Genomic DNA, 24,235 nt, shown 5'->3' with positions numbered 1-24,235 from the left:
TTCCAGATTTTTATTGAATTCAAATTCCACCATCTGCCATGGCAGGATTTGAACCTTGGTCTCCCAAGCATTACCTGGATCTCTCAATAAACAGTCCAGTGATAATACCACTAGACCATTGCCTCTCTAAAGATAAGTAGTTAAAGTGCCTAAAACCACTGTCTGGCTGCTGGGAACTTCACTGGATTCAGCAATAGTACTGCTGGAAGCCAGCTTAAACCTTTACCTCGGTTATACCATTGGACCCGACGGCAATATTCACTCTAAGAACTGATTAAGCATGAGATGTGGAATTTTCTGGCATTTGTGGCCTAACACGGGGGAAATTTGAGCACATAAATTACAAATTTCCTTGTGGGGACAGGATCCTGTAGCGCCTGGCCAGTATCATGTTGCCCATGCCTCAGACAGATCTGTTCACCTCCTAGGCCAGCAACAGTGAGATGGATACCGAGGTGAATTGCGTAGGGTTGAGGTTTTCTTCCCACTTTTGGCTTTTGAATGGGCACCGGAACTACCCAGTGAAAACAGCTCTCCACTTAATGTTTGTGCCCAGAGAAAGCACACGAGTGAGACTCAGGCTAAAGCAGGAGGTGAAAGTGAATTTCTGATCTGTACAAGTAAATGTAACCACAGTTAAAAGCACCATGATGAAAGGCACGCGACAAAGAAACACCCAATTCAAGGCACGAAAACACAGGCTAATACAACAACATTAGAAAAGATTAGAATGCAGGAGACCTTTTTTTTCTCGAGTTATACATTTCTCTCTTGTAATCAGTAAATTTCGGTACTGAAAAATACTAGTTATATTTGTGTGGATACATTCACACTCACTCAGGAAGGGGAAAAAAAACACTGGCAAAAAGAAAATCCAATCTAAAGAAAAAGACCATCATTGCCAGGAGGCAAAGGTTGCTACTTGCATCATCGCTAAACCTTATATTAATTTTTTAAAAACTTTATTACTCTCTTAACCAAGAGTCATTTGCTGCATTTTCACTTATGATACATGTATATATGTGCACAGTGAACATTTCTGTTAAGCAGCAGTATATGGATTATGTTGTCAGATGACATGAAATGTAGGACTTGTACATTTCCTGTGTCAAAAATAGAGGTTGTAACAGGGGAATCTGTAATTGCTATTTATAATTCACTGCTGAGGACAAACTTTTAACTCATTGGCAACAGTTATAATTTACAATGAATTCACTGCATTTGCACTTAAGTAGGGATTGGAGTTCAGATGCAGTCAAGTCACTTCAACTCAATTTGATTGAAAATGCTCAAGCAAGTTGTTTATGGCTGTTACATCTATCATAAGCCAAATATTATCATTCCATTAATCTAAACTATTTGATGTTTTCTCCCTCGAAAGGATGTTTAAGACTATTTTTTGATTAGCGAGTCTAGAAATCCCTGCAGTGGAGATGGAGGCCTTTCAGCTGATTGAGTCTGCACTGACCCTCTGAAGAGTGTCCCACTCAGACCCACCATTAGCCATTGCCCATGGCTAGTCTACCCAGCCTGCTCATTCCTGGACACTTTGGGAAATTTAGCATGGCCAATCCACCTAAGCTGCCTACCTAAGCAGATACCCATACAGACACAGGGAAAACGTAAAATGTTCACATAGGCAGTAGCTTGAAATTAGAATTAAAACCCGGTGCCTGGCGCTGAGGTGATAATCACTGAGCCACTGTGCCACCCACTGCTCCCAAAGATGAAAGGGTTAAACCCTAGTCTTATTGTATTCTTGAATGAATTACGAGTTGTTTTATAGCGTCATACAGCATGGAAACGGACACTTCGGTCCAACTCATCCATGCCAACCAAGTTTCCCGAACTAAACTAGTCCCACTTTAGATTTAGGTTTAGGCTTTATTGTCACATGTACTCAAGTACGGGGTATAAGAATACACTGAGTATACAATGTCGCCACACACGGTGGCATCTCAGGTACAAAGTATCTCGGTACAAAATCTTAGTTACAGAATTAGAAAAATAAAGAAATAAGTTAAAAATTTCAGCACCACAGTCTTAGCAGAACAGTCACCTGCGTTTGGCCCATATCCCTCTAAACCTTTCCTAATCATGTACCTATCTGAATGTCTTTTAAATGGTGTAACTGTACTTGCATTTACCACTTCCTTTAGCAGATAATTCCACATACAAATCACCCTTTTAACTCTTTCTCCTCTCAGCTTAGCATAAAACTGGAGGGCATGTTTTTATGACTTGTTAGAACTGGATTATGAATGGTCACACTGAGTTCATTTTTACACAAACAGAAAACAATTATTTCCAGCTAACCAAATTTGGAAGTGTATTTCAGAGGTGAGTTAAAATGCCGTATATCTTTTACGTGAACAAATATTATCTCATGGTTTGATCTTCATTTTTGTGTACTTAATTTTGCTTTCAGCAGGATAATAGTTAATTCAGATGAATGAAAACAAATCAGTAGGCTTGGCAAGTAACTTGCTTCCATTAATGAAGCAATCACGAGATCCACATGTACACTTTTGTCAACATAATTTGGTCAGTATTCATCTTTAAATAAAGATAAGGATATATTACTTAGCTTTATAGGAGGAAGAGGAAATTGCACTTACTTTCCTTGAGAAACAATAGTATTAATTTTCTTCAGCGATATAAACTGCAAAAATATTGTGCTGCTAAAAATAATAGCTTGATTTGAAAGTGAACAAAAAGAAATTTATTTAAACAAATTTTGCTGGGAAAATAAACTGAAGAAGAATGTTACCATTCTGACAAATGGATAGGGGATAGTCTGTCCATTTTCTCATTGAGATGCTCAGATGGTGCAAGCCACAGATGAATAAAACACAATAAGGTTACGAAGACCAGGGGTGAACTTGAGGGTCAAAATGGACAGGCTATCAATGAGTAGAGATTAGAAAACAACGACTTGCACTTGGATGTTGTACTTGACATAAATTTCCAAAGTTGCTTCATGGGAGCATAATAAAAAACTTTGACATCAAGCCAGAGATACTAGTGCAGGAAAGAGCTTGATCAAAAAAGAAGGTTTACAAAACAGCATAAGAGGAGAGAGCTGGAGGGGGGGATTTCCAGAGCTTAGCGTTTAGGCATGCCCCAATTTGTGGAGCAATTTAGAAATTACATTCATGCAAGGGTTGAGCATTGTAGAAATACAGGGATTCCAGAGGGTTATACCACTGGAGGGAGTCAGATAGGTGAACCTACGAGGGATTTGATCACAAAGATGCTAAACTTAAAAACTGGAATGTCGCTAAATGAGGAATCAACATAGGTCAGTGAGAAACATATGAATAAATAGATCTTTTTTAGTTCTGGTATCAGTTACGATACAGGCAGCAGAGATTTGGATGAGCTCAAGCTCAACAGGAGACAACAAAAGAGATTTGATATAGCCACCAGTTATTGCCTTAACACTGCAGATTCACCATGACTGCTACATGTTCCACCAATAGGCTGGAGTCACAGAATCAAATTGATAAGCAAAAACTGGCTCCTGGAAACACTGATCTCTCAACAACTGAGGGAAAAAAAAGTGAGGGGCCCTTCAATTGAAGTTCAAAAAAGAAACTTTACCATTTCATATACAACATTAAACATTCTATTTTAACATGAAATCCAGAAATAATTTTCTAATAGCAGTGTGTACATGACATGATCATACAATGAGTGGAGCATTACAGTTTGAAAAAATCCTTCCTAATAGATGTGAAGAGGAAGTCTGAGACAAAGAACTGCAGATGTGGAATCCAAGATAGACAAACAGAAAGCTAGAAGAACACAGCAAGCCGATCAGCATCTGGAGGAAAAGAGCAGTCAATGTTTCGGGTATTACCATTCTTCAGGACTGGATTTGGAGGGCATGGGGAGCTGCAGATAAAGAGGGAGGGGATGGGTGGCAGTGGAATGGTGGTGATAGGTGGATACCAGTAATAGGTATGATCTGGTTGGTCAATGGAAGGATGATGCTGGCTGGAAGGGAGGGTCAGAAGTTGAAATGGAAGGGAGGAGGTGGGGCTGGAAAGGGAACTGGGGAATGGATGGGAAGGTTATATGAAATTGGAGAATATCCATTCCACCTTCCAACACTCCCTTCCAACCATCAACCGGATATATCCCTCCCACCGACCAACTAGGTTGTACCTAGTACCAATGTTCATCTATCACCGCCATTGCACTACCCCACTCCCCTCCCTGTTTATCTGCAGCTCCCCCTACCCCCACATCCAGTCCCGAAGAAGGGTCATACTCAAAACATTGACTTCTCCTTTCCTCCAGATGCTGCCTGACTTGCTGTGCTCTTCCAGCTTCCTGTTTGTCTACCTGAAAATGAAGTCTGCCTGTTGCTAAGATTATTTTAAACTGACCTTACTATTTAAAGTGTAACTCCTGCCATTGGCAAACTGTCCTTCAGCTGTTCAGGCTGCATGTTCTAGAATTCCTTACTGAAACTTTCTCACCTAATTTGATCTCTTTGTTTTTCCCTAATTCACACACTCCTTAAACCTACCTCTTTGTCATCTACCCAAACATCCCTGTTCATTTGCTAATGCACCTATGAAGCACCTTGAGTTGCACTACCACACTAAATGTGTTCTTAAACGTTGCTGTAATAAACATAATTCTAATTAGCGTGTTCAATTATAGATGGTTTCTAATCAACATGTTCAGAGATGACTGGTTCAGTTATGCTCTTTTAATTAAAGATTAAATTTACCTTAATCCTGTGGTTAATTGGTGACTGTAATTGCTCAGAAAAATGGTCTTGTTAACTACCCCCATACCCTCACCTTAAATATCATTTGCCTTTAATTATCAGTTAAAATATAAAAATAATAAAAATACATAGGAAGTTGCCTGCAAACCCCTGACATTTTAAGAACTTTGTTTAACCCCAAATCATGTGCATTGATATTTTTGTGGTGAGAGAGACCTTTTTAATGGGGAGAGCAAAGCTGAGTGAAGTGATGCAGCTTACAGATCTCAGTCATTCTTAGGAGTAGGTTATAATTGGCTTTGCATACGCATATGACACCTTTAGACTTCATGTTATCCAAACACTCTTCTTATCAGATTACTTAAATTATTCTCTGGCTATTCAATCATCTGCAATTGAGACCAGTGCTTCGGAAGGCTGGTCATGGACCACAAACCCTAATCTCCCAAACTGTCTTGATCGCCCCCAATTTGCCTACCAACATAACAGGCCCACAGCAGACAGCGTTTCCCTTAGCCCTGCGCTCATTCTTGGAACTGCCAGGATCTACATCAGGCTCCTGCTTATTGACTACAGCCCCATGTTCAACACCACAATCCCCTTCAGACTGATCTCAAAACTGAGACCTAGGTCTCGACTCCACCCTCAGGAACTGGTTCCTCACCCTCCTGATCCATAGACCGCAATCCATGAAAGTAGACAATTGCACCTCTGCCACGATAACCGTAAAAACTGGCATCCTGCAAGGATGAGTTCTCAACCCCTACTGTACTCCCTGTGTTGCCAAATTTCAAATAAACACCATCGTGGTGGATTTATATCAAACAACAATGAGTCAGAACACAGAAAGGTGATAGGAGTCTTGGTGACGTGGTGCAATGGTAATAACCTTTCTCTCAATGTCAGCAAAACTAAAGAACTGTCAATTGACTTCAGAAAGAAAGGAGAATATGCCCCCATCTACATCAATGGAGCAGAGCTTGAGAGTGTCAAGTGCATTGGAGAGACGATAACCGACAACCTGTCCTGGCCTTCCCATATAGATGCAATGGTCAAGAAAGCACAACAATGCCTCTTGTTCCCTAGACAGCTTAGGAAATTCAACATGTCCATAAGGACCCTCATCAACTTTTACAGATGCACCAGGGAAAGCATAATGTTTGGGTGCATAACAGCCTGGTATGGCAACTGCTCTGTCCAGGAACATAAGAAACTACAGAGGGTTGTGTGTACAGCCCAGACCATCACGGAAGCCAACCTCCCATCCACAGATTTCATTCACATGTCTCGTTGCTACTGAAAGGCTGCCAGCATCATCAAAGACCCATTCCACCCTGGTATCGCTCTCCTACAACCTCTTTTGTCAGGCAAATGATACAGAAGCTTGAACATATGCACCAGCAGGTTCAATAACAGCTTCTTCCCTGCCGTTACTAGATTGATGCATGGACTCGCTAACTACAAATAGTGCTGATCTTGTTAATGTCGATCTTGCCTTGTGTATGTCCTGTGCGGTGTAACCTGTATGCCTTATTCTGGCCAAGTGTTTTTCACCTTGTGATCTGTATGTCCTTGTTTACTACAAACTGCCTATACTGATTGCAAACAAAGCTTTTCACTGTACTTAGGTATATAAGCCATTAAATCAAATCAAATCAAACAAACTTGTGGTACCCACTAGACAGTAACCAGTTACAAAAATAACCCTGCATTACTATCCCCAAGGGCACTAACAATTACTGACCATTTCAAAACATTTTGGAGAATTGTGACAATTCTATGCCTTTACGAGGTGTATTTTGTCCTTTTTTTTATAAAGAGAACAGAGTTTGAGACAGAGGGGTGCAGTGGTCTGCTCCAAGCCAGGAAAAGTTGGTAAAAAAAGGAGCCTGAATGGGTGAGGGTCAAGCTCCCAGACAGAAGTTTATTCAGGTGATAAAGTACATCCAGCTAATGAAAACATGAAGGAAGTTGAAAAATATTGATTAAAGTGTTGTTTTTTAACAATTTGCAAAAAACACCAATGTGAAGGGACAACAACATTTTAGTGTATGAGAAGACAGAGCTGATTGATTGGCAAGTGAACTCTGGTAGAGGTTTTGCTATGTAAAATGTACCAATTAATGATGACTGGCAGTTGACTGCCAAGTTCAGAAGGTTGAAATACAATTTCCTCCTTTTTAGACTGTAAGACATAAGGGTGGAATTAGGCTGTTTGGACCATTGATTCTGTTCTGCCATTCGATCATAGCTGATATGTTTCTCAACCCATTCTCCTGCCTTCTCTCTGTAACTCTTAATGCCCTCACCCATGAAGAACCTATCTATTTCTGTCTTCAATACACTCAATAACTTGGCCTCCACAACATCATGCAGCAATGAATTCCACAGATTATCTACCCTCTGGCTGACGAAATTCCTCTTCATCTCAGCTCTAAGCAGTCATCCCTTCACTCTGAGGCTGTGCCCTCCTGTTGTCATCTTTCCTGCTAGTGGAAGCATCTCCAAATCCACTGAATCCAGGCCTCTCAGTATTATGTATGTTTCAATCAGATCCTCCCTTATCCTTCAAAACTCCATTGGGCACAGACCTAGGGTCATCAATCACTCCTTACATCACAAACCCTTCATCCCAGATTATTCTTGTGAAGCTCCTCTGCACCCACACTGACACCTTAAACCTATGCCCACTACTTTTGAACTCCTCTACTCAGTGAAAAGACTTTGAATTCAGAGTCACTGACCTAGGGTTGTAATTGCCCTCTGAAACATAGCATCCAGGTATCTCTTCCCCTTCTCTTTTGTTTGCAGCAATGAAGCTCAGACCCCAGCTCTGAGCCAGAGTTCCTCAAGCAACCAATACTTGCTATAGATGTGACCACTATGAAGCACAAAGGGGTCTACGAAATGCCGCATCATGCAGTTACAACACACTGTTCTGGCCTGACCATTTCTATTTTAACTACTTAGTTCTTAATTTATTTTTAAAATGTTCATACAGCCTGTAAATATTCCCCCTATTTACCTTTAATATGAAAGTAACACGCAACAGATAGGTAAACCTATGATATCTACCTTTTGCTTTGGGCCCCTGATCCTGGGCTTCAATTTATCCTGTTAAATAAAACCTTACAAACTATGAGCCAAAAAAACCCAAGCAAAAATGCCTCTTCTCCTCTGCACTGAATTCCCAAGCTGCTTCCAGATACCCCAAGCTATATTCACACTGGGGCTGCATCTCACTCTGGATGTGATCTCTCTTTCCTGACAGTGAGGAGCTTACAGATCTGTTACCGTCATTGAATAGTTGTGGTCCCCATACCGACCCTTGTGGAACTCAGACCTACTGAGATAAAGCTTAACATTTCAGCCCAATGATTGATTCTCTGAATCCACTGTCTAGTCTAACCATACCATTTTAGCTTTTGATGCAATTTTTTTTAATCCACTTCTTTTCTTGGAATTTCTATTTCAGTACAATAAGGACTAAAGAATATTTACAAGATGAAAATACTATAAATTGTTCACAATAAAAAGCAGTTAACAAAGCGGGGTGGAGACAGTAAGGACTGTAGATGCTGGAAGCTAGAGTCATAAGGACATAAGAACTAGGAGCAGGAGTAGGCCATCTGGCCCATCGAGCCTGCACTCCCATTTAATAAGATCATGGCTGATCTTTTTGAGACTCAGCTCCATTTACCCATCCACTCACCATAACCCTTAATTCCTTTATTTTTCAAAAATTTATCTAGCCTAGCCTTAAAAACATTCCGCAAGGTAGCTTTAATCGCTTCACTGGGCAGTGAACTCCACAGATTCACAACCCTTTGGGTTAAGAAGTTCCTCCTGACTTCAGTCCTACATCTGCTTCCCACTACTTTGAGGCGATACCCTCTAGTCCTAGTTTCACCTGCTAGTGGAAATAACCTCCCTGCCTCTACCTTATCTATTCCCTTCATAATCTTATATGTTTCTATAATATCTCCCCATAGAGTCAATAAATGTGAGCTGGAAAAGCACCACCAGTCAGACAGCATCTGAGGAGCAGGAAAGTCAATGTTTCAGGCCAAAACCCTTTATCAGGACTGGGGAGGGGAGCCCAGAAATAAGTAGTGCGGGGCTGGGGGAAGGTGGGTGAGGTGGAGGTAGGTAGATGCAGATAGGGGGTTATTGTGGTTGGTCAGTGGGAAGGATGATGTGGATATGTTGGTGGAGGAGAGATTTTGAAGATGCTGAAGTTAAAATTCAGACCATTGGGCTGTAAAGGCAAAATATGAGGCATTGTTCCTCCAGTTTATGTGTGGCCTCACTCAGGCAGTGGAAGAGGCTAAGGGTGGACATATCACCAGGGGAATAGGAGGAGGAGTTGAAGTGGATGGCAATCGGAAGGTCGGGTTGATTGGTGTGTGCAGAGTACAGGTGCTCTGCAAACCGATCCCCAAGTCTGCATTTGGTCTCCCCGATGTAGAGGGGACCACAATGGGAGCAAGTAGATGAGGTTAGATGATGCAGGTGCAACCAATCCGACCTTTGGGTTGCCATCCACTTTAACACCCTCTGCCACTCCCCTGGTGACATATCCATCCTTGGCCTCCTCCACTATCAGAGTGAGGCCAAACGTAAACTGGAGTAACAACACCTGATATTTCACCTTGGCAGCTTACAGCCCAAAGGCCTGAATATTGACTTCACCAGCTTCAAAATCTCTCCTCCCCTAAAAATGTCATGAACCAATGTTTTCCCAGCTATCATCAGTTCTGAGGGTCATCAGACCCAAAACTTCAACTCTGATTTTTTCTTCACATACACTGCCAGACCCAATGAGTTCTTCCAGCAACTTCTATTTCTGTTCTTATTAACCTATCCACTTCACCCTTCCCACTGACCAACTACAATAACCACCTACTTGTATTAACCTATCTCCATTCCACCTACATTCCACTTTTGGACTCCCCTCCCCAGTCCTGAGATGGGTTTTGACCCAAAACAGTGACTTTCCTGCTCCTCGAATGTTGTGCTTTTCCAGCTGCACATTTATTAACAAAGCGCTGTGATTGTTTCAAATCGGAGCTAGTTATTTCAATTTGGAACTTATCCAAAGTCTTGTGGTGAGAGGACTCTTGCGATGCAGTGGCAGTGTCCTTACCTCTGGGCTAGAAGTCCTGGGTTCAAGTCCCACCTGACCCAGATGTCTGTCATATGCTGTTCGACCAGACTAACTCCTGGTGATTGTAACCCACAGAGAGCTGGCGTTAATATTTCCACATTTCTTGAATATCCCAGCTCTCTCTCTCTGTCGCTCCCCTATTCACGTGCGGAAGTCTTTCCCACTGTTACCGCAATCCCAGGGAAAAGTATCACTTCCGCAGGATTGCGCATTGGTGGGGAGGAGGAGGATTTCTTCCGGGAATTTTGCTTTGGGAGACGAGAATGGAATGCGAGGTTTGACAGCGCGCAGGAGAGAAGTGCGGTGCCCAGGGATATGAGCGGGGACTGGGCGCGGCGCAGGGTGTCCGGTGTGGGTGGGGCATGTCAGTGGAGGGTGGTGAAAGGGGCGCGGCTAGGACGCACAGGGGCGTGTCCGGGCCGTACTGACTGAGTGAATGAGTGACATCGGCGCTGGGCGCTGCTGCTGCTAATACTGATGGAGGGGGTGTCCGGAAATCGCCCCGCCGCGCTTTCCACGGAGTAGTATCGGCGGAGGACAACTGGCGAAAGGGATTGCGGCAAAACACCACAGAGAGCCCGAGTGTCCGCGGCAGTTCAGGTCGGTATACTAGCTCCGAGCTGACAGAAAGGTGGGGATCCGGGGAAAGAGAAAACGGGAACAGTGTGAATGGAAAATAACCACCGACGCGACGTTAAAAATAATACGAGATGCTGAAAGGAAGGGGATGGGCACGGGGTTGGGGGGGGGGGAGGAGGTGGGTGAACGCAGCACCCTTCGCTGAGGAAATGTTGCTTTTCAGAAAGGCAGGAGTGCAGCGATCAGGTGAAACGTTAGTGTTGCAGTGTGGAAGGTGTTCAAGAACACCCAGCGGTACTGCGCCACTTTAATTACTGCATTGATAGCAATCAGACAGATAGGAGGGAGAAAAAAATATCCGGAGCTAGCTCATCGAGAGCAAGATTCCGCAACGCTGACTCAGTTGGAGAGCGGATTTACTAAAAAGAAAGGCTCCGTTAGATCTGGTGAGGGTGTCAGGACAGCAGAGTGAAAAGGACAGGGAGTTGGGGATGTTGGGCTTCAATACCATTGGGAATCCCAACACCTTCAACCTCAAACCACCGAGTAGCTTCAGCCTCGCAGAGTTCGCTGTAATATTGGAGACGGGGCCATTTTCATGAAAGTTAGACATCAGGAGGGCTATTGTTAAGCTTCCTTTAAAGGGAAAGGCGAGGTAGTCTGTTTGTTCATACTACGTCGGCACACTTGGTTTGATTTGGGCAGATTGCGAAGGGTTTTGTTTTTGCCTGGGATCTGTGTTCTGGAGCGGACTCGATCCATGAATCAGTTTAAATAGTAGTGGAGAAGCCAATGTTTACATTCTATCAGGGACCAGTGGAGAACGCAGCCAGCAGACCTTGTGTGTTTTTGTCTCTGTCGCTCTCGCCTGTGCTCGCAATTCGCTCCGTTCTCCATCTGCAACCTGATGATTTGTGACTGTACCTCTTTTGTGGATTCCCCTACGGGATAGATGGTTTTATGTTACCGTCCAAATAACGGATCACCTGCCTTTGGGTCTGCAGCTCGTTAATTGACTTTGTGCCCCTGAGGAAGGTAGGACTGGGCGCTATTCCAGTCTTTTTGATGTTCGGTTTGTATCGGCGACGTGGTCTAGTCTCTTCCTTTTATTGTAATCAACCGAGCTGGCCCTTCAGTTCACCAATTATAAAGCACCATCTGCTTCATTCTCCAGTAAAGCCGGGTCGTAACGGTACCCAATGTCCTTTGTAGCTTTGAGATGATTCCTTTGAAATATCGATGTTGTTAGTTATGGAAGTCAGGCCCGTGTTGTCTTTTCACCGTCGCTTCATTTCTCGCCAACATGTATTTTTAATGTGGATTGTTTTAGCATACTGTGCGCTGAATATTTTTACAACAGCTCTGGTCTGTTCTCGAGGAGTTTTCACTGTCTCTTTATAACGGTCAGAAGAATGCAAATATACGTTGAAGTTCAATTTGTTTAATATTCTCGTGGTTTGCCTGAAATATCTTTTGCGGCTCTCGCGTCTTGACTGCTCCAGATGTTGCTGGTGTGTATGGAATTCCATCCAGGCTCAAAACCGATACTTCGGACCGGATTTTGACCCCGTGGAATCTGGAAAGATTCATGTCTAGAGACATCCACGTTGTTTATGCCAGCGGAAAGGGAGCGTGTGGCGGTCACGGACGGGAAACCGCAGCTCAGCGGGGCGATTTGAACCCAGTGTGAGTTCATTCCCTGATATCTCACAGGGTGTTTTCACAGCGCAGGAAGAGGCCCTTTGCCCCATTGTGACCGTGCAGTCATCAAACATCTATTTTCATCCCATTTCTCAGCACTTAGCCTTATAAGCCCTGGTCTGAAATCTAAATCGTTCTTAAACGTCTCGAGGGTTCCCATCTCTACCAACTTTTTTTAGGCAGCAAGTTCCAGATGCCCAACGCAAGCTCTGGGTGAAACGATCTTTCCTCAAACCCTCCTGCCTTTCACTATAAAACTGTGCCCTCTGGTTATTGATCCCTCAAAGGAGAAACGTTTCTACTAGCCTACCGTATCATGCCCCGCAAGCTTTATACAACTCAGTCAGGTCCCACATCAGACCATCTGTTCTAAGGAAAGCAGCCTCACCCGATCTCTGAAGAGGCATCGAGGCCTGAAACGTCAGCCTTCCTACTCCTCTGATGCTGCTTGGCCTGCTGTGTTGATCCAGCTCTACACCTTGTTATCTCACCCGATTTTAGCCTGTCTTCAGAACTGAATTGTTCAAACCCAGGCCACATTCTGGTCAATCTCTTCTGCATCCTCTCTGTGCAATCACATCCTCCCTATCATGTGTTGACCAGGATTACAGACAAGACCATAGCTGTGGCCTAACTAACATTTTACACAGCCCCTTGAAACCTAATAAAGACAGGCATCCTTTACTTCTCTCTATCACCTTTATCTCCCTATCCTGCTGTCTTCAATTATCTAAGCACATGCACACCAAAGTCCCTCTGATCTTCTGTAGTCCCTTGCGTGTGGACACCTTTGTCCTGTTAGTCCTCCCAGAATATATCTCCTCACACTTTTCAGGATAAAATTTCATGTACCTCTGTTCAATATGCCTGACCAGCTTGTCTGTTTCATCATGTAGTCTAAGGCTTTCCTCCTCAACAGTTAACACAATTTCCATGTCATCTGTAGACTTAGGGATAATGCCTCCCACATTCATCTCTTGATCACTAATGTACCCACTAAAAAAGCAGGAGACCCAGCACTGAAACCTCTGCTACGCCACTGGACACAAACTTCCAGTCACACAAACGTATTAACTATTATCTTCTGCTTCCTGCCACTGAGCCAGTTTTGGAACCAATTTGATAAATTGTCTTGGATCCCAATGACTCTTCGTTTCTTAACCACCGTCCTGTGCTAGGCCTTCTCAAAGTCATTACCGAAGTCTCTGTTCACTACACCCATTGTACTGCCCTCATTTTCACATCTAGTCACCTACAGAGAATTCAATCAAATTTGTTAGACATGACCCCATTTACAAAACCATGCTGACTGTTCTTGACTAATTCTGTCCCTCCAAATTTTTCCAGTAGTTTCTGTACTGCAGATGTCAGATTCACTGGCCTGTCGTTTCCTGGTTTACCCATTCCATCCTCCTTGAATAATAGTACAATTTTATCTGCCTTCCAGTCCTCTGGCACCCATCCTGTGGCCAGAGACGATTTGAATAATCATAAACAGCAGAGCCTCTGCAGTCTCCTCCTGCGTGCCCCATCATAGGCAGTGATGCATCTTCTCTGGCCCTGGGGATTTCTCCACTTTAGCTTACTGCAGTCACAAATGCCTCCATTCTCTCAATGTTAATTTGTTCAAATATATCACTGTACCTTTGCTGATTTCTATTCCTACACTGTCCTTGCCTACAGTAAATACAGATTCAATATACTTCAGCCCAACTCTTTTCCCTCTTACTCCCTTATACTTACAAAATGCCTTAGGATTTTCCTTAGTATTACATGTCAGTATTTTTCATGTCTTTTTTTTTCCCCTCCCAGTTTCGGTTATGCATAACTCTGCACTTTCTATACCTGTCACAAAAATCTGCTGTTTTGTACCTTTGCTATCTAGCATAAGCTTCATTTTGTTTTTCTTATCCAGTCCTGTACATCTCTTGACACCTGGGGTTCTCTTGTTGAATCCATCCTTCACTTTTGTGGAAACGGTTAACCTTTCACTTTCAGTGTTACCCTTTTATGTCTCCTACTGTTCTGATATGAATCTTCCTGTAAGTAGCTGCTCCCAATCCACTTTGACCAGATCATGTCCTTCCTTCAAATCAGTCTTCGCCCAATTCAAAACCTTTATTTCCAGTCCATCTTTGACCTTAACTATAACTACTTTAAAACATACTGAATTATGGTCACCAACACCGAGATACAGTAAATGTAAACATTCTTGAAGGGCAGGTAAAGCTGTTTAGGTAATCTAATCAGAAGTTTTTCTTCAAATCCCTTTAAACAAGCTCTCTGAACCTGAAAAGACTGAAGTTGTCAATGAGAGCTGAAAGAACCAGCCTGTTGTACTACTTTTGATAGTTTGCTTGCTGGAGGCTAGAAAAATGGTGATGCTGTTTCAATACAAGTCTTGTACCATATTTCACAAAAGTGCTTATTGTTGTTATGACATGATGAATAGTTGGCTGAGTTTCAAAAGCTACAGTAATTTCAGAAGATTGAGTTTACACTTTGACATTTTAAACAGGTTGAGAAGGGTTACAAGTCTTTGTGGGGTTTGAATTGAAGTGTGGAAAGTGAGAGCTTTATCAGATTGAAATCCTGTCTCCATGACCTCTGAGATCTGCCCTTGGCAGAAACTGGATGAGTGGCAATGGAGGTGGCATGAGATGGCATATGAGAAACCATGGAGAATGGCTGGGAGCATGTCTTGGCACGGAGGGTGCATGAATGGCCAGAAAGCATGAGTTAGCAGGAAAGGACCATGGGAGTGTTGGTGAGCAATGAAGGCCAGAGGGCCTAACAGCAGCTAACACAGTTGGGGCAAATCCCCAGGAAACTGAGGCAGCTATTTGACACAATACTCATGAATTTTTATCAACTTTCTACAATCTTTTTCTGATACTGCAGCATAATTTCCCCTGTAAAATTGTAGCTACCTACCTCAGCTGTGTAAATATGGCCCTGAGTTTCTTCATCCTTTTGTAAGGATTATGTTTTTTTAAAGAGGTCTGTTACACCCAGCTGTTAGCAGCATTTTCCCCTTTCTGCTCCCTTTACCAGTGAAGATCATGTTGCCTAAGGTACATTCCTTACATTGTGCCAGGAAAATTCTGGGGCTTTGTGGCTAATTTCATTAAAACACCCCCAGTTGTATTCTAATATTTAAGCAACAGAGCATTTGTGCAGATCAAAAATGAAGATTTTTTTTTCTGAATGGATCTTACATAACAGATATACTTGTGGATTAAATTCTGCAATGATATCTTCAATGTAATGTCGTAAAATCACTTTCTCTCATGCTTTGCAGTAACAATTCAAGAACTCAGTCATTGTCAGGATATAATGTTTAATCCCTCTTAGTTCTTATAAAAAATTGAACTAACATGTTCATTGCAAAATAAAAGTAGATTACTTTGTCTCACAATTGGTGAGAAATTGGATTTTAGTATGCAGAACAAAAGTGTAAATCTTTGCTTAAAAATGAAGAGTTGAGAAATGCTTTGAGAACATAGTAACTCAAAATAAATCCCTCCACAGGATTCTAAGTGATTTTAGTAGTAGTGACAAATATGTGAGAGGCAGTTGCAGATTTTACTGTAAACTGACAGCAGTTGCTTGGAAATTGGCAATAGAAACATAAACATTGTGAGTAAAAAGGAACACTATGGAGTAATTTGAAAGGGTCAGTATACTGTTTGGCTGCAGACTGAGCAAATGTCCTTTAACCAGATCCGAAGTACTTTCTATCTGTACAGGTGAAAACTGCAGATGCTAGAAATCTAAAATAGAAACATTTTTGTCTCCACAAATGCTGTCGCACCTGCCTGTTTCTGGAACTTTGTTTTTATTTGTTCTTCGTGTTTTTCTCTCTCATTATTGATAATTTTTACAATGCATTTGTGGGACATTGGCGCCACTGACTGAGCCAGCATTTATTACCCGTCCCTAGAACTCCAGATAAGTTGCTGGTGAGCTGCCGCTTTGAACTGCTGCAGTTCACGTGCAGAGGTTTGACCTACAATGGCCTTATGCTGAGATTTCAAGGATTTTGACCTAGCAACACTGAAGGAACAGTGATATATTTCCAACTCATGATGGTGAGTGGCTTGGAGGGGAACTTGCAGTGGTGTTAAAACCGTGTATCTGCTCCTTTGTCCTTCTAGATGGAAGTGGTTGTGGGTTTGATAGGTGCTGTCTGAGGATCTTTGATGAATTTGTACAGTGCATCAGTGGTGGAGGAAGTGGATTCGTGTGGATCTAGTGCCAACAACTGTTATATAAAAACAAGGTGTTGACTTTGGCACATTCTTCAATGCATATAGATACTGTAGCATTTAAAATGCAAATTATTAATATAAAGGAACAATTTACATTTCATGTCAATCACCTCAATTAGACCTGAAATATGAACACGTTTCTCTCCTGCTGCCTGATCGACTGAATTTTTTTGTTTCTTTTAGTCATGACTTCAGTTTCCAGCATGTGTAATGTATTGCATGTGTATTTGAGACAGATTATTACATTTGATAATGGGCAATGGGGATGTTCATGAGATTTGAATAAATAGAAGCAGATGGTTGTGGGGCTGGAGAAGATTCTAGTTATAGGGACAGGTGAGACCATGGATTTGAAAGCAAGTTTGAGAATTTTAAAATGAAGACATTGTTTGACTGAAAGGCAGTGTAGGTTTGTGAGCACAGTGATGTTAGGTGAACACACTTGCTGTAAGTAATGAGAAGGAAGCAGAGATTTAGGTTACCTCGTGTTTATGGGAGGTTGAATTTTGAGAGCAGCCAGCAGTACCTGGGAATAGTCAAGTCCTGGGTAGCACAAGAATGAACAGACATTTAAGTAGAAGATAAGGTGAGTGGGGGGAAAATGAGTAATATTACAAAGGCTAAATCAACCAGTCGCAGTATTTGCACGATAATAAAATGTGAGGCTGGATGAACACAGCAGGCCAAGCAGCATCTCAGGAGCACAAAAGCTGACGTTTGGGGCCTAGACCCTTCTAGGCCCGAAACGTCAGCTTTTGTGCTCCTGAGATGCTGCTTGGCCTGCTGTGTTCATCCAGCCTCACATTTTATTATCTTGGAATTCTCCAGCATCTGCAGTTCCCATTATCTCTGATACTATTTTAACCCCGCAGTATTTGCACAAATGTGTTGGGTCACTTCTCTGGGTCAGATAAGCCATCAGGATTATGAACAGTTATCCTCAGATTATTGCTAGCAAGATGAATGAAGTGTGGTAAGGGAGAAGAGTTTAGAATCAGGGTAAAGACAATGGCTTTAGTTGGAGAGAATACCTGCTCGCTTAATACTGGATGCTGAGTAAGCATTTACTGACAGCGCTTGAGTAAAGAGGTAGTTAACAAAGTAGAAGCTGGGTGTTACAGTGCAAATGTGAAACCTAGCACTGTGCTTTTGGGCAATGTTACTGAGGGACAGGATGTAGAAGGAAATTGTGGAAGACAATTTAATATTTTAATCTTTGATTCCTGCAGTTGTTGCTTTCATTCATGACCTCCTTTGGTGACACTGGTGATACTAGTGCTGGAGCGGGGTTTATCACTTCTGCTAATAGGGTCTTTGAATTTGTTTTCTGCTCTTTTGTTTCACCTGTAATGTACTCCGGAGGTTGTTTTACTTAATGTTTGGTTTTATGACCAATGTTTAGTTAACTTGAGCTCCAATGAAAGCTAAAGTGTATGGAAACACTTCTTTAAATGAATATGGCAGATCTGTGTTTATTTTGACCTGTTTTCATTTTGGTTATGCGAAAAACCAAATACAGGAAAAAGTCATTCCAGGAGTTCTTCTGAAAGTTTGCTGTGCCTGATCCTCCTTTTTGATTGGGAAATTTAATACTTTTATCTTTGATTCCTTCAAGTGTATCTGTTATCCCTGTGATAATCTCCTTACCAATCCCTGTCAGCATTCCCGATAAGTGAAATGTGTGCAATATCCTTTTTAGAATATACTTAGTCACGGGCACAGTATAGACATTATTATGGAGGTATACCTTGCAATGTTAGATGAGAATGATCTCTGAGTATATTAAAGTGTAGGAAAAGGCTAATGAAATCTGAGAATGCAGTTGGTGGAGGTCTGTGCTTCATTATGGCATGGTGACCTCTCTGTCTGTTCCCTTTAGTGCTGGTGATTGAAAGCTGTACAGACAGAAAATGTCTAAAGGATCTGCCTTTGCATTTTAAATCATACTGGCACACAGGGTTTCAGAAAAAAACCTCTTAAACTATGTATGTTTACAGAGATATTTACACAGTTTATGGCTGTGAAACACAACTGGTGTAAAACCACCAATGCTTGAGCATCTTTTGTCCAAATGCTGACATTTCTTTTTCAACTCTTAATATGGTTAACAGTTTATTTGTCTTTCCTGTTGATCATTTAACAGGAAGATGAAATAAATAAAGCTTCCTGTTCTTTTCCACCAGTATGTGATCATATGCCAAAAAAAAAACTAAGGAGCAACAGAAACTGATCTCATCTATGCCTTTGTTCACTTTAGACTCGACTAATCACTCCTGGCCTGCAGCCCAACTTCAATCCTCCTGCAATCTTGTGCTCATCCACAGCTCTGCTGCCTGTATAGACTTCATGCCTGCCATCGTCACCTATTACCCTTATTCTTAAACACATATTGACCTCTGTTTCAGTAACACTACAGTTTTAAAATTCTCATCCTTGTTTTCAAATTACTCTGTCGCAACCTTTCCGTCTTTCTAATCATCTTAAGCCCAACAAGCATCTGAATTCCCTGCATTTTTGTAATTCTACCGTCTTGCACATCTGACATTAAATGCTCAATTATTTGTGGCTGCACCTTCAGCTACTATGGCCCTAGGTGCTTGCATTCCTTCCCTAAATCTCTGTTTTTCCACCTCTTATTTTTTCCTCTTTGAGCACTCTACTTGGAATCTCATATTTTGGGCATTTTCCTGAGTGTCATGTGCAGTGGAGTTTGATAATGCTGCTGTAAACATCTTGGGACACGTTTTGCTACATTAAAGAGTCGACATGAAGGCATGATAATGTCGATAACTGAAGTCGAAACACTTCGAGGGGATGAAGGCGTCTCCTTGGCTGCAGTTGGGGTTGGAGAGGCCCCAACACTCAAATGCACTGAGGTGACAGCTGTTGATGCTGACCGGCCAGTGCCTACTGTAAGATGGTGGCCTGCAGGGCTTGGCACTTTTTTAAAGAAGATGAAAAAGATTACAATGAGTTGGTTCACTGGGAGTCTCCACCCTAAAGCAACCCCAACTATTGGTGCTCCCACTTGCAGCAGGAACTCTCACTTGAGTGTGAAGCTGTCAGTCTGAGTGCTAATAAGTCTACATGTGCTGTTCCGGTGGCGGAAGTTTGTCCTCTGCACTGAACTGGAGGGGCACATTGGCTGCCTCCTTAAAATGTGTCCTTTAGGTTCGGTGAAATCGTGTGAAGCTTTCTGATGAAAATTTCCTCCTGATGGCAATATTAGGATGTAAAAGTTAAAATTGTGCTGAATTGCTTTGGATTTCTCAATACTTAATTGGAGGGAAGTTTTAGTGGTCGAATACTGAAAACCAGGCAATCACGTATGACAAATTAAAGGCAGTAAAAAGATCAAGAGAGATGATAATGTTAAATTGATGTCAGCATCCTTGTAAAACTGACATGTTTTTGGATGAGGAATACACCATGTTATTAGCAACAGCATTAGAGTGGCATAAAGCACAAAAAAGACTTTTGGTATGCAGTGCGTAAGGGTGGTACAGAGATAAATTACAGTAGAAACCCAGTTGAATTGCTGGCTCACCATTAAGGAAGGATGGTCTTATAATTGGCAATAGTTTATTGTGGAACGCAAGTTATAATTGTTTATTATCCTCAAATCTTTGATCTACTGCACTGATATCATTAACTACAAAATAATTGGAGCTGTCTCTACAAATTTGTGTTGATAAGATGTATTATGCTTTCAGACATTAACCATAGCTGCATTGAGTGGCTTGTGTGTTAGCTTCATTCTATGGAAGGAATTGCAATCTGAGCAATAATCTCTATTTCAGTCTTCTTTACATTGCTTCAGTCAAATAATCTGATAATTCAATGCTTTTGCATGTTTCAATTCAGATAATATTATAATTACTTTCTTAATTTTGATCACTATGTGAATAAATACGGTGGCTCATTGTTGTTTGTGGAACCCTTTACATCAAAGTCGTTAAATAAATTGTTGCTCTGTGACTGGAGACCTTAATTGAGAGGGAAATTTTACTCTTACCTCTGAATATGAAGACCTGGTTTTAAGACCAGGTCTGTTCTGGATTTGCGTCATATCTGATATGGCTGATTAAGACTAATTTGTGGGTCTTGTGATGCAGTGGTAGTGTCCCTGCCTTGGGCCTGAAGGTCCTGTTTCAAGTCCCACTTGTCTTGGAGGAGGTGTGCAATAACATACCTTAACTTTCCAATCAAAATAACTCCAGGGAAAAGTCTGTTCTCTTCTTTGAAAATGCTGGAAATGACCAGAGGTTTACGTAATCGTTTATGTGGTGTACTTTATCAGATTGCAATAGTTGTTGACTGGTCAGGTACTAGTGATAAAGATGTTTCACTTAAGACAATTTGTCATTGGCATCTTTCTATCTATGTAAGGTGATGCAGTAGATGCTTCGGGAAGGTGCAGCTTCACATTTGCTGATTGTTGAAAAGAGCAAGCTGTGAGAGGCAGGTTCTACCACTGGTGCTGCACAGTGTTATCGGGTGTTGTAGGTTGTTCTTATTTTCAGTGATACTTGTTGCCAAGCTGCTGGGGCTGTTGCCCATCAGGATACATATTAGTTCACAGCTGATGTTGATGATTCCTTCTAGCTTGTGTCTCCCACATGTGAAATTGATGCTTAGGACTATCGGCTATCAACTAGAATAGCTTATAGCTGTTCTAAGGCTGAATAGAGGCTGACATAAATAGAATGTGGATGAGTAAATCCTTTGCATTTGTCTGAGCACTGTAATCTCAGACTTTGAATCTTGTTTCTTTGATGCAGCAAGTAGAAGTAGTTTGTTCTCATTGTATGTCTTTTATCAGTAAAATAATTTTCTGTCTAATTTGTAATTTGCCTGTTCTCTGGTCTATCCTTTATTTTCCTTTGAATATTGCTTTGGGTGGAATTAATGACTATTTGTGAGCTTGTAAAGAATTTGTGACTAAATGACAGGGGCGCCTACAACTTTCATGCTGTCCCTTTTCACTTTTAATAACATTTGCCATTCTCATGGCGTTACTGATCTGAACAGGAAATAAATTTCAAAATCAGTTCAAATCAGTAAAGGATGCACCTTTTTCATTTGCCCCAGTTGGTTAAAATTCAGGGAAACTGGACAACAGCTGAGAGCTCTCATTTTTAATTTAGTCTCATCCTGTTGCAATTGCTAATTTTGGATTGCAAAGTACTTTTAATTCCAAGTGATTTGGATGCTGTGAGAAACCAATCTGATGAGGACAGATGCCACTTAAAATGTGTTGCCAGAGCTGATTTGTGATGTATTCTATTTGCTTGGCAGGCTGTGTTGAGCCAACCACTAGTCGACCTCCTTCCCTTTTGTAGTTCACAATGATGTGCTTTGACAAGACATTTGATCGTGGAGCATATGGAGCAAACATTATTCATATAAAATGTAGCTGTCCATTCTAGTACAAAGCAACAACCTTGGGCTTACCCATCTTTTCTGCTCTTCCCACACACTTGCGAGAAAGAAATGGTTCCCCACTTCAAATATACATTTTGGAGATGGAATTTGATGATTTATCTATATATGGGTCCCTTCATTTATTATTCACTTGGGACCATTTTTCAGTCATTTATTTATTTGCATAGGCCTCCCTCTGTTTTAGATATTTTAGAAAACTTGTTCTACAAGAGTTTGAGTTATGCAGAGGAATTTGATTGTTCACCCATGTCTCACTAATATATCCACCAGGCCACATCTCGGTTATGAACTCTGTATTGCCCATGTAACTCAGAGGACTGCAAGACTATAGAATTACCACTGTGACTGGAGTTTTAATCTGCATTTTAATGGAGGTGATTAGATCTGTCATTCCTAGGTGCAATTTTTTACACTCCTGCTGAACATCAAAACATAATCCAATTTACTGAACCAACTGAAGACCTGTCATTTTAAATAGTGATCTCGTTGGTGCTGTATTCTCACCTATCAGAGGATTTTAGACGCAGGTTTTCACCTAATAGTAGGCAAGGAAAGATTACGATCTGTGAAGCAAACATTGCTGAAAATACACAGCAGCCTGACCACCATCTGAAAGAGAAATATGGACATATACTGCTTTTTATCAGACTGCTTTATCAAATTTCTTGACTGACTGATCTCTTTAATCACAAGTCACTTTTTAAAAAATAGATGATTAGCTTACCAAACATCTTATTTTTATTCTAAGTATGCGAAAGGTTAGCCAAAGTGATCTGCAGAGTAACACCACAAGAACAAATTTAATCACCTCCTGCTGAACTGTGCATTAAATTCACAGCATAGCTCTGTGCCAACACACACACAAGAAATTTAACAGCCGTGCATTCCTCTCTGAGTCACTGAAATGGTACAGACTCCAAGACCAAGAGATGGAGCTTGCCAAACAGAGCTCAGTAACTCCAAAAGTATTTCACAGGCTGGGAAACAATATGGGGAAACTTCCCAGCTGCAGTTGTGTCCAGACATTTTGAATTGATGCATTATATTAGAACTTAACTGTTGCAGCTTGTATTCCTAGCATAAACAGAGAAGCCAGAACATCACTAACAGTTGCTTCTTTTCTTAATGACACAACATGACCTTGGTAGACCTCCAAGGGCCTGTCATGATTTCCTCTTTTTTTTCCTAAACTCTTTGCATTCACAAGCATGGGACCGGCTTCTGCCTTTGCACTGGTATCGAGTTCTGTTTTGCAAGCATGTTTTTGATCCACCAATACTTCTGTATTAATAGATTAAGTTTGTTTTAGTTTTGGAAAATTACAGTTTCTTTCAGCCAAACATTAGGAAGACTGTAGAAAACGCATGATTTGCGTGAGGTATGAACTGTAAACGAAAGCGGAACAAATTCTACCAACCGACTAATGCCCCAACATTCTACATGTGCTTATCAATAGTGAAGGGGGGAGGTGCCCTCAACTGTGCTACCAAGCAGGGGCTGAGAAAACCTGCTCAAGTAGGGTTCTGCCAAGGCTACTCTGTTCCTGAGCTCATTGTAGCCTTGGTTTAAACATGGACAGAAAAGCTGAATGCCAGAAGGGAGCTGAGAGTGGCTGTGCTTCACATCAAGGCCACATTCCACGTTCAACTGAATGTGGCTTCAAGGAGTCCAAGTGAAAATGGAACAGTTGGATTTTGAGGGGGAACCTCTGCACTGATTGGAGTCATACCTGGCTCAGAGAAGGTGGTTGTGCCTTTTAGAAGTCAGTCATCTCAGCTCATTGTTGATGTTACTTGTAGTATGGTCCTAGGCCCAACCATCTTCTGCTGCTTCATTTATTGCTCTCCATCTGTAAGGTCAAGGTGGGAATGTTCACCAATTCAGTGTTTGGATACTGAAGCCTCCTTGAACTGTGGCTGTCAATTTGTTTAGCTGTTGCCATAAAGCCATTGGGGTGAGCATCCAGGATTTTAACATGATGACACTTAAGGAAGAGTTATATACTTCCAAGTTGAAACGTCGAGTGGCTTGGAGGGGAACATGCTTCACCTGGGAAGGAAGGAGAGATCACATCCGGAGTAATATATACCCCAAATGAGAATAGAGTTCGGGGAATTTGGAGGAAGCATGGGAGTTCAGTGCAGGGGGAACAGGTGCTTTTTTGTTTGCTTGCCTTTTTGGGTTCATAGTTTGTAAGGGTTTTATTTAAAACAGGATAAATTGAAGCCCAGGATTAGGGGCCCAGGATGAAGGAGTGACATCACAGGTAAAACATAAATTCCTTGGTGGTTGATTGTCCAATTAGTAACTATCTATGATCAGTTGCTT

The 24,235-nt window shown here is 41.7% G+C and overlaps 1 protein-coding gene across 4 annotated transcripts in view; it reads left to right on the top strand.

The window, feature by feature from the left end:
• The first annotated feature begins 10,137 nt into the window (after positions 1 to 10,137).
• Positions 10,138 to 24,235, top strand: part of apbb2b (amyloid beta (A4) precursor protein-binding, family B, member 2b) — a 256,665-nt gene continuing 242,567 nt past the window's right edge. Inside the window, exon 1 of one of the 4 annotated variants that reach the window (XM_048531985.2) lies at positions 10,138 to 10,511. The gene's annotated coding sequence lies outside the window, so the exon portion shown is untranslated. Of the gene's footprint in view, positions 10,512 to 10,707; positions 11,526 to 24,235 lie in introns of those variants that run through there. The other 3 variants (XM_059647330.1, XM_048531978.2, XM_059647319.1) reach the window with 3 other exon arrangements.

This window comes from Stegostoma tigrinum, chromosome 1, assembly GCF_030684315.1.
Source record: "Stegostoma tigrinum isolate sSteTig4 chromosome 1, sSteTig4.hap1, whole genome shotgun sequence".
NCBI lineage: Eukaryota > Metazoa > Chordata > Chondrichthyes > Orectolobiformes > Stegostomatidae > Stegostoma > Stegostoma tigrinum.
The sequence above is the reverse complement of the archived record's forward strand: the minus strand, read 5'-3'. Positions and strand labels throughout refer to the sequence as shown.